This window comes from Cryptomeria japonica, chromosome 10, assembly GCF_030272615.1.
Source record: "Cryptomeria japonica chromosome 10, Sugi_1.0, whole genome shotgun sequence".
In the NCBI taxonomy this organism is placed as follows: Eukaryota; Viridiplantae; Streptophyta; class Pinopsida; order Cupressales; family Cupressaceae; genus Cryptomeria; species Cryptomeria japonica.
In genome coordinates this window covers 581,117,783-581,131,808 of record NC_081414.1, presented here as the reverse complement: position 1 = coordinate 581,131,808, position 14,026 = coordinate 581,117,783, and positions in this window count along the sequence as shown.

Below are 14,026 nucleotides of genomic sequence, written 5' to 3'. Positions count from 1 at the left end.
AAAAACAATGTATACTACTTCCTTACAGAAATAAACATGAGTATACATAGCATGCATCAAAATTTTAGATACCAGAATACTTCTCCCCCTTTTCCAACAATGACAAAATATAGCAGAATAACCCCTATTTCTATTAGCTGAATAAATGTTTATGACAATAAAGAGTGAAACTTGTCAAAAACTAATTTAAATTCCTGCATAAATTGATTCATGGATAAGGACCATAACTCAAGTAATGAGGTAGCAACCTCACTCTCCGTTTTGCATCTAGGATACATGTTCCTCCATGGCATCCAAGGTACTCATCTCTTGAGTAACTGTCAAGTAATCCAGATTGAGATAGCACTTCTAAAGTATTTGCAGTCTTGGTTGTAGAACCAATTATAGTTCCTACAAATCCTTGGTCTGGTTGCTGATCTCCAAATCAATTCTTGCAACCTAAAGTTGAAACTAGTGAACTGTTTGCCCATAAGTGGTAAAGGAATCATATGGGGTCTTGAAGGTGCTTATGAATGTCTACAAATCAGTTTGCAGTTTGTCTTTCTAGGCAGGCGCATCATCACAAAATAAATGGGGTAGACATATCTTACTAAGCAGCAATTTCCCCTCATCCATTGCATCTCTGATGTCCTTCTGTGCCTTCTGCAGATCGGACCGGAGCTCATGTAACTTTTTCACCAAGGCAGTGTTCAAAGCCTTTTGATGCTCCTTCTTGGCATGCGCTTTGGAAACCTCTTCCAAGATTTGTACCTAGTCCTCCACAACTGTGCATAAGAGTTTCAGTTGGGTCAGAGTGGAATCGATACTATCGGGTCTCAAACTGGTAAGAGTGTCCACTGCAGCTTGGATCACGTCTTGCTCCTTCTTCCTCCTTATCACCTCTACGCATTCTTGAGCAAGCTTAATGCTTTGTAGCACTTTCGATTCATTAGCAGATTGGAGGTCAATGGGACTAGTAATGTCAGCCGATTTGGCTTGACTACCGGTTGCCTTTGGGGTCTCCACCTATGTGCTCTGTGTCGCTTCCTCCTTCTCTTTGGCTCTTAGCTTATCTTCTTCTGCCTTCTTTTGCTCCTCTGCTTCTTTCTTTCTTTTCTCTTATTCCTTCTTCTTCTCTTCTTCATTCCACTCCTTTTCTTCTTCATCCTTCTTCTTCTTCTCCTCTTCCTGCTTCTTCTTCTCCTCTTCCTGCTTCTTCTTCTCTTCTACCTTTCTCTTCTCCTCTTCCTGCTTCCTCTTCTCCTCTTCCTTTCTTTTTCTTCTTCATGTCATTTCTCTTCTTCTTTCTTTTCTTCTTCCTTCTTCTTCTTCTCTTCCTCTTGTTTCTTCTTCTCCTCTTCTTTTCTTTTCTTTTCCTCTTCTCGTTTCCTCTTCTCCTCCTCTTTTTTCTTTTCTTCCTCTTTTCTCTTTTTCTCTTCTTCTGCCCGTTTCTTCTTTTCTTCTTCCTATTGCTTCTTCTCTTTCTCTGCTTTCTCCTTGGTAGCCTTTTCTTTGTCCTATTTTTCCTGTCCTGCCACTTCTAATGGTGTACCCGGAGTGATATTTTCACCATTCAAGGCATCAACATCAATAGGGTCCATTTAATCAGTGACCTATTCTCCTTCACTGTCATATACCTCATCCGGTTTATTGGTTGTCGGTTCTTTCTCAGCTTTCCTATTGGCTTCAGCCACTTGATGCAACCTTAAAGTGGCTTAGGCATGAGAGTGGGTATCTTTTACCACTTCGAGAGCTTTTCCTTCTAGCAACAAGAGTCTCCTTCTTCTCATGAAGAAGAGGCCTTTGTATTTTTCCATAATTTCATAAAGTTCTGAATTTGACATATTAAGAAAATATTGTGCAAATATTTCCTCTCTTATTTCTTGTTCCTTCTTTATGGCAATGCACCATTTGTTATCTAAAGAATTATATAAAGAATCTGGTGTCACAGATCTAATTTCTAATGGCGACTAGTCATTAACACATAAATATTGAATGACTTCCTATTCAACTTCCTCTTTCTCATTGTCATTGAAATCATCAAAATATTCTTGCAAATCACTAAGCAATTTTCTTCCAATATTCTTAATAGTTCTTTGACAATGTGTCAAAGGTTTGTAAGAGGAAATATCAATATTTACCGGTGCAGATGTTGTTGGTTCACTCTTTGTCTTTTTCCTCATTTTCCTAGTCTTCTTAGGTTTTTCTTCAAACACAGTGTCCTCTGAGTCTAGTGTGGTGTCTTTTGTCTTCCGCTTTCTCTCAAAGACTTTGGCAGGTGCAGCTTCTGGTTTCTTCTTTGCTAGTGACCGCTTGGTCACTTTGGGACTTGTTGCAGTAACCGGTGCTGATACGGAAGGCACTGCCTTTCCCTTCTTTACTGATGGTTCTTCAACCGGTGTAACCCTTTCCAAATAGGTGTCAGTTCTCTTTACCTTTGGATCAAGGGGCGAGGTGAGTAGGGTAGAGGCATACCCATCTAGCATATCATACATTACATCATATCCCATCGGTTCCACTTCTTCCTGTCTAGGCTCAACTGCCTCCATTATGCACTCATCAACTCTGATGGTGAAGCAGATGTCATCTTCATATTTCTTGACAATATCACCTAATATTCTCACTCTTTGGCTCATTTTGCATCTGAACTCATCAAAGTATTTGTTCAAAACTTTTGGATAACTGGTTCCAACCGCTTGAAGGCTTTCCTTGATTTGCTTTGTAACCAGTTGGTCGGCAGACCACTAAATATCTCCGACTCCTGGGAAGTAACCTTGGAAGTAGAAGAGCAACCCAACCAATAGTTGTCCAAACTTAAATCTCAAGGCATTGTCATGTTTAATCGACTTTAGGTTCACCAGAAGTTGCCTTTGCATATAGGTACATAAGTCAAATGATGCATCTTCCATGATCATCCGGTAGGCAGCATTTACCACTGCAGTAGAGATAGAGTTGATCCTACTAGCATAAAATGTTTGGTAACCTATTACCATGCAGGCATATTTGACCAGATCATCCTTGATGGGATTGATGGTCATTCCCCGTTGGTCACTCATAGAACTGGTGAGCTTGGTCATTTCCGTCTTGCCGATCTTCCTTAGGGCTGGCACTTCACCGACATTACAGAAACTAGTGATGGCATGAATCACTTCTGGTGTGATGTCATGCATCCACTCTAAGTACATTTTATCACCGTGCACTCTGCTCAGAATGATGCGGATGTGATCATCTAAAAACTCTTCAAGGAAATAGACTGCATTGTGAAGCTTCTTTTTTTCTAGGATGCTAAAATCTGATTTAATCTTCTTGTCCTTCCCAGAGAACAAACTCAATTGGGAATGGATTACAAGAGATCCTAAGTCTTCAATTTTATAGTCAATGTAATCGAAAATTCCTTCCTCCACTATAACACCAGTGGGTATTTGAGATAGGGCATTATATTTTGCCTTCCGTTGAATGAAGTCTACTGGATCAATGGGTGCACTAGAGCTAGAGTGTGATGCGGAAGCCATGATAAACAGAGCAATTTGAGAAATACCTTCGTAATTCAAAATTTAGGGCTTGCAAATTACACTTTGCCACACACTCCTTCAGTTGTTGAAATACCACTTTGTGTTCTACACTTGACCGATTGATATTCACTTCTGATTATTCAAATTGCAATCCAAATCGCTTTTCGACACTCAGTGCTTAAAAACTTCTTCACTCGAGAACTGATAAGTGAAAAATGACTTCAAAAATCCTTTTAAACAAGTTCTCCTCCTACCATAATAAATGCTCCACTATTAGGGCATAAACCCTAATTTGCCTTTTACTATTTTCGATCTTCTGCCAGTTGCCTTACCGGTTAAGGTCTTTTACTAGTGTAAACTGGGGGTTTGAGATATTTTACCGTTTGCTCCCCCTAAGCTCTTTTTATGCTTAGTTTGTCGGTTCAGTGACTTCCACACTAGGTGCAGAAACCGGTTCTTCTTGAATCACTTCTTCTGGATTCTTCTTCCAGGTTTTCTTCATATCCGCTTGAATGGTTTCAACATCTATCTTTCCTTCCAGAGTTACCAGTATATCATTTGATATATTCTTTCTCATTCTGCAGAATTTTGCTATATGACCCAGTTTGTTGCAACGATAGCAAATCATTCCAGGTGCTCTCCAAGGTCCATTGTTCATGTTTCCATTCTTCCTTCTGCATGTTGCAGCAGTGTGACCATTACCATGATAGATCAAATAGGTTGCTCTCCATCCAGTTTCTGCTTGATAGCCACTACTTCTTGACTAATAATTATAGGTATTAAACCAGTTTGGGTTCCGGTTCCCAGAGGGTTCAGAAAAAGCTCCTTTACTCCTTTGAGGATACCTTCCGGTGTTGTGCATGATAGACCTGCATTCAAATTCTCTATGCCCAAACTTGTTACATGCATAACAATTACCATTGAATCTATTGGGTCTAGGCTTATCGTTTAGAAAATAAGGAAAGTTATTGTAAGCCTTACTTCTATATACATTAGTAGTGTGTCCTTCCTTGAGACAATTAAAACAAACATGTTTGAACTTTTTCTTACCTTTATCCTTTGGTGTCGGTTGTTTCTTTGATGCTCCATCTTTTGTCCAGAGGTCTCACCTTCCTCATATTCAGAGAAACCAAGTCCATTGGTATTCTTTACCGGTTTAGCTGATTCAAGCTTATGCTCTAGCTTGACAATGCTCTTATTGAATTTGGCAAGTATTTCCTTTGACTTAGTAAGTTGTTTGGTAATAGCAGCATTGGATTCCTTCAAGGTTGCATTCTCAAAAACAGCCACGTGTAGTTCACCTTGCACTTCTTCCTTTTCCATTTTATTTTCATGAAGATGAGCAGTAAGTGCACTAATCTCTTGCTTCATCTTGGAGATCTTGTGATCTTTGTCTTTTACCAAATCTTCAGCTTTCCTCCAGTTCTCAAGCTCAAGACACATTCTGATAGTTAGTCCTTCAAGTTCCCTTCTTAGGTTGGCATTGGACTCATTCAGTTTTTCAACTTCTTGAACTAGGGCTTCCATGTCCGCTTCATCAGAAGAACTGTTTTCAGTTAGCTTCATCAGTTTTTCAGCATGCTCTCTTCTTTTTGCCTAAGAGGCCTTATATTTGACTTTAAGTTCATCATAGGCTTGCTCAGTCTGAGTGAGCCGATGAGTAAGTTCCCTCACAATGTACTCCCCTATATCTCTTTCCAAGTGGTTAGACTTGTAGAAAGGTTGGCTCTGATACCAATTGATGAATATTAAGAGGGGGGGTGAATTAGTATACCAAAAAATAATGAACTCAAACACTTTATCAGTCTAGTAGTAAACCGGTATAATAGTTTAACTAACAAACCGATTAACACAAATGCAAACCAAACAGCAAGTAAGGCATTCACCCAAAGAAGCACAATCACCATAACACAAGATATTTTGACATGGAAACCCAAATGGGAAAAACCACATTGAGATGAAACTCACAAGTAACTATCTGGAGAATAGTAACCAGACCGGTTAAGGTCAGACTGGTTAAGGTCATACAATGTTCTTTACCAAAACAAATCCTATTAGGAATCTTAATCTCTATTAGGAGATAAGTTTGATTAAACACTACCTTGTGAGAGGATTTTAGATCCACATATGTGAATCACCTTGTTAGAGGATTTACAAAGGCTTTTCTGGGCCTACCCAGTTAAGGGTTTCTAACTTGTCAAAGATGTGAGTAATCAACAAGTGAATGATCTAGCAAATAGCACGGTCTGCTTGGTTAGATCCATGATAGCTCATTGCTAATGCATTTCAACATTACTTCAGTCTTCAGTAAATCCACACTCTATTACAACACACAAACTTGATCTTTTTTGTTAAGATCGCACATACAAGAACTCATCAACCACCACAAAGATCGCACATACAAGAACTCATCAACCACCACAAACCCTAATAGCTACATGCATACTAAAACCCTAGACATGATGTCCTGAAAAGGAATCTGATTTCATGTCGGTCCAATAGGATTACATTGCAAGTTCCTAGGTTCATTGTATCTAGACACATTTGGTAACACAACACAAAATAACTATCAAAGTGATGGTGGATGGTAACTCATCACAAAGATATACCAGTTGGTAACTCATCACAGAGTATTACTGGTTTATACAACTTTACCGATTATCGGTTGGTAACTCAGAGTAATACCGGTTTAACTATTAAATAGATTACCGGTTGATAGAAATGAAGACTGGGAAAATGATAACTGCTGCTTCTAGTTCCTTTGCTCTATTCCACTTGAGATCCTTGAACTACTTGAGGTCCTCATGCCGCTTGAGATCGGTAAACACTTTCTACAAGACATTGATAGTCTAAAGACTATAACATAATACCTGTTTGAAACAAATACCGGTTGAGCATAACTCATACCTACAAAAAGTGATCTCATGGCAAGTGTGTGTCCATCAATGACAATCACAACATAATCATAAAAAATGCCAACATGAGAAGCTTACACTGAAATGCACCTTACCTCCCAAAGTGGCATCCAAACCCAATGAGAAAACTGCATTCTCTCTTATCCAGGATAGGGTTGTGCTGATCGAAGATGTTAGATTTTATATCAAGTGTCGAGTTGAAGAGCTAGGTCATACTGAGATTAAGGATATGTATGACAAATTGTGCACTGACAGAAACCTAGATAGCAAGTTTGAGCATATCAAAGTTAAGGGATTGACTGAAGCCCTAACCTATCCTTGAGTCTTCAAACCCCAATGGGTCAAATTTGTCTTGAGCTGAGTGCATGAAAATTTTATGTGGTTAGAGGATCAACCTTTCAAGATCGCCAAGGAGATTATTCACATGATAACTGGATACCCTATATTTGACCATGCCTGAGCACAAAAGATGATTTCACACAAGGAATTGATAACATTAACATGTGTTGAGTCTGATAGCAGAGGTCTTAAGTTGAACAATGTGACTGATGCAAAACTCAATTTTGCTATTAGAGTTATTGGTTAGTGTTTCTTCCAGTCTGCAAGAGAAAATAGTGTACCATGTGCAGCTGTAGATTTGGCTTATAAAATTTTTAAAAAGGGTATGCAAATTGATTTATGTGAAGTGTTATTGAAGAATCTTTTTGAAAATCTCAATACAATAAGGAAACTGAAGAAGAATAATACTGCAAATACACTAAAGTTTGGGTCACTCTTAGTGTGTATGTTCTTCTATTTTCATAAATTCTTTCCATCAGTCGGTAACATTGTTTGGGAATCACACCGACCTATCACCCATCAAATAAATGATTTCATCAATCAACTAGGTGATAATTTTAATATGATAATGGATGATTACTTCAACAAATTCCAGTATAAGATGCATAGTAGGTATAGGATTCTACATCAGCTAGTGGAAAAGTAAAAGGATACTATATGTTTTGAGGTGGATACCAACTACTGTTATGTCAATGCAGTAGAACCCAAAACTCAATCATTACCACCTATGGGTTATGAGATAGATTTTGACATTTCTCAATAGCAGATCAATTCCCTTTTAGCACTTCCAAGGCATGCTACCGAGAACAGATATGGCACCTATGAAGAGGTGAAAGAAAAAGTAAAAATGAGCATTATAGTACTGAAGGCTGTCAGAAAAGCCACCAGAATGATCAAGGATTTAACTGAGAAGTTTGGAGAAGTTTCTACCTTCACACCTACTAAGCTAGCAAGAAGGAAGAGTGATCAACTTTCGATTGAGGAAGAATCTAAAGCTCAAGAGGAAGCAATTACACTGAGCACCAAGTTGCCAAAGGGCAAAGTTTTGAAAAGAAAGAAATACGATACAACTGAGGTATCACCGACCAAGCGACTAAACACTAGATCATCTGTTGCGTCGCCCGGTAAGAAGCAGAAGAATGTAGAAACGCCTAAGGTTACAAAAACTTATAGAAAGAAGCCTAGAAAACTAAGTTTGGATAAAGAAGCAAGTGACACAGAGTTAGAAGATGTAAATAAACTTCAAGTTGTAAAAAGCACAAAGGAAGATGTAAATAGTGTTGACAATTTTTGTGCAAAATTAAAGCAATATGGTGGATATGGGTCGTTTAGATATGTAAAATATGATACAAGAATAGATGAAGAGAAGAGGCAAATAGAAGAAACTGTAATTTGTACACTTCTCAAGTTCTGAGTAGTTCCATTGGAAGTGGCTGGTTTTCTTCCAAAAGCATTGTACTCACACATTGATAATAGATGGAAATATGCTATGGACTCGGAGAAGCAAATAACAGAAAGAGTTTTAGTTCATCTCTTTCCAGATATGTTGGTAGATGACATAAGAGATCATTTGAAAAACTACTGCACAAATTTTCAAGTAAAACAAAGGGCCTTGAAAATGATGAATGGCCTATATCTTGAAGTTGAAAAAGAAACTAAAGAAAAATGGAAGAAAATATTCAGGATTCAGGCTGAAGAGCCAAAAGGTGAAGTAGAAATAGTTGACATCACCAAGCAAGATCCTACTTCCACTATTCAGTTAGATGAGGTTGTAATAGACACTGAAGCACATGAAGGAGAATTGATAGAAGGAAGCTCCTATGCCAAACTGATATCGAGTGAATCAGTTGTGAAACAGGTTAAGTCCTATCCTCCAATCACCCAACAAGTTACAGCCGAGAAACTTCAAGACACAGATCAAGGTACAGAGGGTCAAAAGGTTAAACCAGATGAATCTACCTCTCAGGCCACCCGCGAGCAAACTTCCCAAGTACCATCAAGCACCGAGACAATTGCCACTGAAAATCTGAGCAAAGAAACACCGAAGGATACAACAGAGGCTACAGGAACCGACAAAAGTGTTGCTTCTAGCGAGCAACATACCAAGGAAGGACAAGCCTCAAAATCCATTGTACCCATTCAACCGGAGAAGGCATCATCATCAAAGGGGAAGAAAGCAAAAAGACACAGTTTTACACTAGATCTGTCAAATCCCATTGTGTTAACGAATGTTGACATTACAAAATTGAAAGGGCAAGCACTGATAGAATTCAGTGAGCTTTGTAAAGCCAAAGCAGAGCAGGAAAGACAGATAGTTATTCAGCAAAAGAATCGAGTACTTCATAAGGTCAAAACATTATTGACAGACATGATACCTGAAGCTACCTTCACTAAAGATGTTGCCATCCATGTGCAACCGGATGAACTACTCACTCAATTGGAGGAATCAGGAGTAGAAGCATCAGAATACCTTAGCAAATTGAAAGATAAAGAGCTAACTACCTAGATGATTGAAGAAGTGTAGAAAGCAATTGCTATAGGTAAAATAAAGCTTATTGAAATCATTGATGAGCTGTCCCCTCAACTCAAGCATATTATTTATTTATTCTAGAAGTTATGTATATTCTGATTCTTCATCAAAGATATCCAGAATAAGACAGAAGTCATTGAAAAAGAGATTACCGATCTCTCAAATAAATTGACTACCAAGCCAGATTCTCTTCAGAATTTTTATACAAGGCTACAAACCCTTATGGCTCAACAGTTAGAACTTCGGAATGAAGAGCATAAAATAAGGATGGATATCATGACTCTTCAAACATTATTTATTCCCCATTTGTCATCAGTTCAAGAGCATATCAACCGAGCTACCCAATTGTCAACTCAAGTAGAGGGAAGCACTTTAGATGGTTTGATCACACTGTCAGATGATATTACAGCTCAGAGTTCACTAATGGAAAGTGTCAAGGATGCACTTACCAACGCTCTTATAGAAGCTTGTACAAAGTATAAATCTATTTTTGATCAGTTGCCCCCACCAAATGGTAACTAGTTTCGATGTTTGTCAAAAAGGGGGAGTATATACCAAGTATATAGAGTATCTGAGTGTACAGAGTTTATCATATATGCCGAGTTATGACAAGGGAAGCATGGAACATCAAGAGCATGGAATATAGAGTATGGAACATCAAGTTATGTATAGAATATTGATAAGGGGAGTATGTATTTGAACAATGTATATACTAACATTTCAGTTTATTTTGCAAGTATATAGATTTTGTGTTATGACTTTGAAAGGAGTTTTGTCAAACATACCTGTTGTGGCATTTTCACACATCGCCCCATTGCAAATGGGGACCCCCTTCTTTTTAGGCCCTCCCAATTTTTTGGCTTGCATTTTTGTGGTCTTTTCGTAGCAGTCTCATTAGTCTCTTTGCTTTGTAGGTGTTCAAGGATTATATTGGTCAAGTCTGCCCTTTGTTTGAGCAAATTCGGCTAACTCTGGGTCTCGTTTTGTGAATTTTAGGGTTTTTTGCCTTCTGTCCTAGATTTAAGGGGTTTCTGTTAGGGTTTTGAGAAATATGAACATACAACTGGAATTAGGACCCTTCAAGGAACCTCCTAGTAAAATTTGAGCCAAAACGGAGCAACTTTCTATTTTTTAGAAAGTTCCTATTTTTTAGGGATTTTACTAAGTCTCGGATTGGTCTAATTTTGCCAAAAATTAAACTTACTATTTTTAGTAAGTTCTATTTTTAGTAAGTTCTTTTCTGACCTATTTTGCCCAAACCTTGACATTTTGAAACACTTACTATTTGGAAAAATCTATTTTTGTCAGGTTCTTCATAGGAAAACACTAAAAGCTGAATATCTCTGAAGACTGAACGTTCCTGAAGACCATTTCTAAATCTGGAAGAGTCAGAAGGAAGACAATTTGGGTCAAAAAATGGTTAAGTTTGGAACTCCTATTCCAGAAGAGGAAAGCATGCAAAATCATCCAAGTCCAGAAATTCACATCAATCCACCAATGTCATCCTGATCCACAAATGGCCTGAAATTTGACTGTGTCTGGAAATTTGGAAGATCTTCCAAAATCCAAAATTTGCATTATGATTCCTATGGACCTGAAACCACTCTCAAACATCCTGACATATTGAAGATACCACTTATACTTAAATGTTATATTTCATATCTATATCCTGACAAAGAGCCTGGAACTTGTGGAAAAAAATCCATGTATCCATGGACAAAGCCAAAATGTGCCCAAGGCTGGGCTGGGGCACCAAAACCAAGAGGGCATTCACAAGTGGGAAAATCTGCCAGTCCATGGATAAAGTGAAAATGTGCCTAAGGCTGGACTGGGGCGCCAAAACCAAGAAGGCATTCACAGGTGGAAAAATTTGTCAGTCCATGGACAAAGTGAAAATGCGCCCAAGGCTGGACTGGGGCGCCAAAACCAAGATGCCATTCACAAGTGGAAAAATCCGTCAGTCCATGGACAAAGCCAAAATGTGCCCAAGGTTGGGCTGGGGTGTTGAATGCAAGAAGGCATTCGCAAGTGGAAAAATCCATGAATCCATGGACATGATGAAAATTTCACCCAAGCTAAAAATTGAAATTTTGCCTAAGGCACGGAATCCAAGGAGTCAAGGAGGAATAAAAAACAGAATTCCCCTCAAGTGAATTTTCAATTTTTAGACACCAAATCTTGACCAAATGTGGAAAATTTTATAGATTCAAAATCGGGGTGAAATCCTTCATCCAATGAACCTGGCTCCTAAATTTTAGGAGGATCCCTAAAAATAGGGATGTTGAAAAGGAGACATGGATAATTCACAAAGTAATGGAAATTCCTTCCTTCAGGACATAATTCCAGGAAAGATGAAAAATTGACTAAGTGTTGGAAATTCCTTCCTTCACAATAGAGTTCTTGAAAAAGGTGAAAATTTGGCTAAGTGTTGGAAATTCCTTCCTTCACGACGGAATTCTTGGAAATATGAAAATTTGGCTAAGTGATGGAAATTCCTTCCTTCAAGACATAATTCCAGGAAAGATGAAAAATTGACTAAGTGTTGGAAATTCCTTCTTGCACGACAGAGTTCCTGAAAAAGGTGAAAATTTGGCTAAGTGTTGGAAATTCCTTCCTTCACGACGAAATTCTTGGAAATGTGAAAATTTGGCTAAGTGATGGAAATTCCTTCCTTCAGGACATAATTCCAGGAAAGGTGGAAAATTGACTAAGTGTTGGAAATTCCTTCCTTCATGACAGAGTTCTTGAAAAAGGTGAAAATTTGGCTAAGTGTTGGAAATTCCTTCCTTCACAACAGAATTCTTGGAAATGTGAAAATTTGGCTAAGTATTGGAAATTCCTTCCTTCAGGACAAAATTCCAAGCAAGGAAGAAATACACCCAAGGATGAATTGAACATAAAATTTCTAAGGCAAGGAAGGAATCAGGGATGAACTGAACAAGAAATTTCCCCTCTAAGGAAAAATTTGAAAAATCCATTCTCGAGCATCAAATCACATCCAAATTTCAAAAGTTTTACAGATTTGGATTCGTACGAGAATTTTCTCTCTCCTGGACCGTGGAACCCTAATTTGGAAATTTTCCTAAAAAATAGGAAATGTGCAGAATTGATGAAAAACCTTCTTCAAGCAAGGAAAGTTGAGGAGACTTCATGAAAATTCTTCCTAAATCGAATTTTCCCTCTCCAACAATTTGAGATGTGTAGGAGTGGATATACGACGGCAGAGTCCATTTGCATGGCGAGGATCTATTGAACGCATGGCAGTATGGTGTGATAGTTCTAATACTTAATATAAGTACAGATCCAATAGCCAACAAGATGAGAGGGGGGGGTGAATCATACAAACTTAATCTTCCATAAAAACATCAGATTCAACCTCGGTAACATATATTTTAGTAATATAACCAAAATTGTTAAACATGCAAACTCAAAAGCATATGAACATCATAAACCTCATAACACCAGATTTAATGTGGAACCCAAATAGGGAAAAACCATTGTGGGATTTCAGACCCACTAAGAAATATACTCTTCTAGAGTATGCTCAGTTAAAAGGAAATCCTATTAAAGATTACAAACACATTGCTAGATGTGACCCGGTTAATGGATTTCCCTCAAATCTGTTAGGATCTTAACCTTGTTAGAAGTGACCTTGTTAAAGGATTTCAAACACTCAATCAGAATGTCACCTTGCTAGAGGGTTTTACAAATAAGACTATTAAGTCTACTCGGTTAAGAGATTTTCTATCACTTTCATAAAATAATAGTAATAAAATCTATCTACAACTTCACATCTAAAATGCTAAAGAAGATTCTTATTTGTTCAATACAATCTAGACATAGAACTAATCTTGTCTATCTACTGGGCTTCTATACTCTATTATTCAAACAGGTCTTCAAGCTTCTGTGCTCAGTAATCACTATGTAGCATCCCTATGCATACACTTGCCCACATACATTGTTTATCAACAGTTTCCTATTTATAAACAATTAGGTAAGCGCTTAATCTCCTTGATCACATTTCCCATGATCAATCATAGCCATCAGATCTTCAATCTTGTCCAGGTTCAATGCATATTTCGATCTGAAAATGTTTTACCCTGCCTTGGAACTTGCATATTAGTCTTGGAACTTGTGCCAAGGTATTGTGGTTGAATCTGAACTATAGATCTTCATGTCGACTTTTCATTGCCTTAGATTCATTAACAAACTTCATTCACAGCTCACCAATCATTGATCAGTTCTAGCTCATCAGCTTCCTTCATTAAATAATGCATGTAAACATTTAATGCATTCTATTATAGCTCAGTTACAACTTGGTAACAACTTAATGAATACTAAACTTCACTCGGTAGACATTCCACCTGCATTAACTGATAGCGATAACCTTAGGGTTTACCGACTAGGTTCTTTGCTTGATAACATAGTATAGTATTAACCTTTACATTTTACAACATATGTATGATGTTAAAACAATCTAAACATCATGATCTCATCATTGTCTGACGCAGTACTAGTTGCCCATTGAATACCTTATTCATCATATTCTTTCCTATGTCTTTTACCGACATCTTTATAATCTTCATATCATACTTCTCAAGATATGGCAACATCATACTGAATTAGAAAATCAATTTCTTGACATCAATGACAAAATAATAATAATATCAAGACAGTAAAAATCTTTAATCAGTTATATCCATAATCATCAACAACCTTCTCAATATCCTTATGAAATGCCAACAATCTCC